Raw genomic sequence first — 5,080 nt, forward strand, 5'->3', positions numbered from 1 at the left:
GCAAAGAATAGGCCTCATGGATCGGTTGTAAGGAGGGCCCGAATTGCATCAGTAAGTTGGACTTGTTCTAGCGCGGTCCAGTCTATACAGTGGCCCAATTCCAAGGGACAAGCCCGTAGGATCTGAAATAGTTCCTCCTGATTGCCTGTGGAAATTGGAGGAAGGGGTGGTGAATTTCTGCAGTAGGTACCGAGGATGACACCCCTTTCCGTTTTTTCGAAGTAGGGACGCAGTCTTCTTGCCACGTGAGGTAGACATAATGTACACAAGAGGGAGGAGCTTAGGTGTCAAAAAATGTGGTTGAAGGCGACACACGGGCGTCGCAGGAGGCCGTGTGAATCTGCAGCGGCTAGGGTTAGGGATTTTGGGTGGGGGTATTTATAGATTTTGGGACACACAGGCAGGGGACACACCCGTGTTCCCCAATTTTTTCCTGTGTGATTCGCGACTTTTGAATTTTGGCGCGTATGACATTTGGCCCACGCCCGTGTTCCTTGGGCATGTGGGTGCACACGGCCATGTTGCACGGTCGTGTTTGTCTTCGTTCGTTTCTCCCACGCCCGTGTATGGAGGCCCACGCCTGTGTTAATCTAACAGGTTTGACCACGGGTTCTAGACACAGGCGTGGCGAATACCGGTGCTATTTACTCAGGTTCAACCACAGTTCTAAGACACGGGCATGTCACACACCCGTGTTGTTTTGGCAGGTTCGCCCACGGTTCTAAGGCACGACCGTGGCAACTTATCGCATCCAGTGTTGGGGAAAATTTTGCCCTATTTTCACACGGCCTAAGGTACGCCTGTGTTCCTGGCCGTGTGATCTTTAGAAAGCCTACGTCCCATGATTCGATAAGTATGTTAGATGTTAAAAACTAAAATTTAAAGAAATTAATTCTGTTAATGCTCGGGTTGCCTCCTGAGAAGCGCTTATTTATAGTCTAAGCTCAACTTACATCTCTGGTGTGTGATCATGGTGGTTCGAGGAGTTTATACTCCTCATCCCTACTATCAATCTCATCAACATAAAGTTTAAGTCGAGTACTGTTTACCTTGAACGTTCTGAATATGGGATGACTTACCTCGACTGTACCGTATGGAAAAATGCTAAGTACCGTAAGAGGAATTTCTTAATTTGATTTACAAGTGGTAATGCGAGGATCTGCTGCATCTAGTACTACCTTGTCTCCAACTTTAAGTTGATTTGGTGAGGTTTCGAGCATGTCATGGCGTGGTTTCGGTTTATCGTGTTTTCTTGGTTTAAATGTCAACCATTCATCTAACTCCTCGATTTGTAGCCTTCGTTCTTCATAGATAGATCCTTTGTTATGGATTGAACATGGCTCATGTGTGTCCTTCAAACTTTTTTCCTGTAAAATAGGTTGCACTGTATGATCAGTCTGAGTAAAATAATTTGTACAATCACCTTCAATTTTCAATGTGTTGTTCGGGTTACGAGCTTGAAGGGTGATTGTTTCGTCTTCTACACGAAGTGTGAGTTCACCTGTGCCAACGTCAATAATTGTTCTAGCAGTTGCTTAAAAGGGCCTTCCCTAAATTAAAGGAACGTTACTATCCTCTTCTATATCTAAAACAACAAAAGCAACTGGGAATATAAAATTTTCAATTTTAACAAGTACATCTTCAATAATACCCCTAGTAAGTTTGGAAATTTTATCTGCTAATTGAATGCTCATGCTAGCTTGTTTGGGTTTCCCTAGACCTAGTTGCTTAAACAATTTGTAAGGCATAACATTAATACTAGCCCCTAGATTAGCCAACGCATTATTAACATCTAAGCTACCAATTAAACAAGGAATTGTAAAACTCCCTGGATCTTTCAATTTGTTGGCCAGCTTATTCTACAAAATGGCTGAGCAAACCGCGTTCAGCTCCACATGCGACCTTTCATCTAACTTTCGTTTATTTTCTAGAATCTCGTTTAAAAATTTGACTGCGTTTGGCATCTGCGAAAGTGCTTCAATAAACGGTAAGTTAATATGTAGTTTCTTTAAAAGTTTAAGGAAATTACCAAATTGTTCATCTGAGCGGTCTTTCCTTGTCGCATTGGGGTATGCCACATGAGGTTTATATTTTGTACTTACCAATTTTTGTTCATTTTGGCCTACCTCATTGTTTCCTTCGCTTACCACCGGTTCTGGCCTTGGTTTTACGACTAACCCTTCCTCATCTTGAATGGAAATTGCGTTGAGTTGCTCCCTTGGGTTAGATTCAGTGTTGCTTGGTAGGCTACCTTGTGGTTGTTTAGAAATCAATTTGGTGAGCTGTCCAATCTGGGTTTCGACCCCTGGATTGATGCTTGTTGATTTTTGAGTGTTGTCTCAGTACTCTAAAAATGACTTTTTAACACCAAGATAAATTTTGTTAGCATCTCCTCAAGGTTCAGCTTTTTCTCCTGCTGGTATGGTGGTTGCTGAAAGCCTGAAAGGGGTGGTGGTTTCTGATTTCCTTGGCCTCCCCATGAAAAATTTGGGTGATTCCTCCAACTTGCATTGTAAGTATTGCTATAAGGATTGTTTTGAGATCAAGGATTATTACCCATGTAATTTAACTGCTCGTTCTCCTTGTTGTGTCCATAAGGTGGGTATTCTGAATTGTTTGATCCACCTCCATTTGATGCGCATTGCATTACTGGTGAACCTGTGAAGAACTAAGAAAACCATCAATTTTCTTATTCAAGAGTTCTACCTGATTAGAGAGCATGGTGACCGAATCGACATTATAAACACCGGCTGTTTTCGTTGGATTTGTCCTCATGACTTGCCACTGATAGTTATTCAGTGACATCTCCTCTATAAATTCATAGGCATCTTCAGGTGTTTTATTATTGATGGTTCCGCCAGCAGCTGCGTCAACCATTTGTTGAGTTAAAGGATTTAGACCATTATGAAAGGTTTGAACCTGTAGCCAGAGTGGTAACCCATAGTGAGGGCATCTTTGCAAAAGGTCCTTGTATTTCTTCCATGCATCATAGAGTGTTTCTAAATCCATTTGCACAAAAGAAGAGATATCATTACGTAATTTAGTTGTTTTAGCCGGCAGAAAATATTTTAATAAAAAGTTTTCGGTCATTTGTTCCCAAGTAGTGATTGACCCTCGTGGTAATGAGTTCAACCATTGTTTAGCCTTATTCCTTAACGAAAAGGGAAACAACCGAAGGTGGATGGCGTCATCAGAAATGCCATTAATTTTAAAGGTATCACAGAATTCTAGGAAATTTGCCAAGTGAGCATTGGGATCCTCGTCCTGCAAACCATCAAACTGAACAAACTGTTGTATCATTTGAATTGTGTTAGGTTTTAGTTCAAAATTATTTGCAGCAATAGCAGGTCTAACTATACTTGACTCAGTTCCTGTTAAATTAGGTTTAGCATAATCATACATAGTGCGTGGAGCAGGATTCTGATTTACTGGATCAGCAGCAATCGCAGAAGGTAGCGGATTTTCATGGTTTTCAGCCATCTCCTCTGTTGTGGTTGAAGTATCGTCCTCTTGCTCGTCCTCTGTGCATCTTAGGCTTCGCCTTATTTCTCTCCGGTTCTTGCGAACTGTACGGTCGATCTCACCGTCATAGTGGTCTTGACGAGTTTCTTCTGGTCATAAACTAGAAAAACCTGTCAGAAGAAAATAAATGAAGAATTAGAAAATAAAATAAAATTTTAAATTGCAATAAAAGTACAATGGCTAAACTAATAAAAATCGAGTGTTCATAATATCTTAGTTCCTCGACAATGGCGCCAAAAACTTGATATGTGATATTCGTGACAGGTTTTAAATATTTATAATGAATCGTTCTTGAAACTAACTATTATCACGATGAAGGCAAGTGTACCTATAGAACAGTAGTATAGCTTTAGCAAGACTGGATTATCGAACCCAAAGGAACTAAAAGTACTAGTATCAACTTTCTTTTTATTATCTAGCCTAAAAATAAAAGGGTTTTGTGTATCTAACTAATTAACTAAACTAAGAAATCACAGAAAAGAAATTTGGGGAAAATACTTTTTGGAAAACTTGATTAACAATACCTAAGGAAAAATCCACCTAGACTTCACTTGTTATTTGACTTTGAATCGGATGATTTATTCATTCAACTTGTTCCGTAAAGATCCCAAAGTTATATTATTATCTCTCTTGAGACTAACAACGTCAAACCCTAGTTTGAATAATTGAAATCTCTTTCTAATTAACGCCCTAGGGTTGCATTAACTCGATCTATAGATCCCCTTATTAGGTTTCACCCTAATCCGGAAAAATCTTGTCACCCTATCTCTAGGCGTGCAACCAACTCCGCTTAATTATGACAAATTTACTCTTAGACAGGGTCTATTCCTCCTTTGAATAAGAGCTTAACTTGAATCAATATACTGGAATATCAAAACAAGAATTAAGAACACATAATTAAGAACAAGTCAAATATTTATCATACAATTCAGATAATAACAACAAGATCCGTCTTAGGTTTCATTCCCCTTAGGTATTAGGGGTTTTAGTTCATACTGATGAAAGAAAACATCTCAAAAGAATAAAAATAACAAAACATAAGAAAACCCAAAACTCCTGAGGGAATTTGAAGGGAGATCTTCAATTTTGATGGTGAATCCGGCTTCTAAGATGGATCAATCGGCTTTCCTTGAGCAATTCCTTGCTTCCTCCTCCGCCTCCCCCTTCGTCTCCTCTTCTAGGGTGTATTTGTAGGCTTTGGAATGCCTAAGAGCCCTCAAAATTGGCCTTTTCCAAATTGGACTAAACTTGGGCTCAGCAGGGACATGCCCGTGTGCGATTGCTTAAGACCATGGTCAAGGCTGTTAAATGGGCACGGGCATATGATCTACCTGTGTAAATCGTGCTTTGACCTTGCCAAAGGGACACGGCCGTGTGGTCTGCCCATGTGAGGAAGTCCATGTCGGTTTCGTACGTTGGCCCATTTTCTCCGTTTTTGGCCCATTTCTCGTTCCTTTCACTCTCTTATGCTCACCTAAGTATAAAACATGAAATTGAGGCATTAGAAGCATCGAATTCACCAATTTTAAGCAAAAATCATCCATAAAATGTGCTAAGT

At 40.3% G+C, this 5,080-nt stretch overlaps 1 non-coding gene across 1 annotated transcript; it reads left to right on the forward strand.

Annotated features, from left to right (window-relative positions):
• Nucleotides 1-2,935: 2,935 nt before the first annotated feature.
• On the forward strand, nt 2,936-3,042 carry LOC121227803 (small nucleolar RNA R71). Its single transcript, XR_005925325.1, has one exon. It is a non-coding gene; the product is annotated as a small nucleolar RNA R71 (small nucleolar RNA).
• Nucleotides 3,043-5,080: the final 2,038 nt, after the last annotated feature.

The sequence above is a fragment of the Gossypium hirsutum genome, chromosome A03, assembly GCF_007990345.1.
Source record: "Gossypium hirsutum isolate 1008001.06 chromosome A03, Gossypium_hirsutum_v2.1, whole genome shotgun sequence".
Classification (NCBI taxonomy): Eukaryota; Viridiplantae; Streptophyta; class Magnoliopsida; order Malvales; family Malvaceae; genus Gossypium; species Gossypium hirsutum.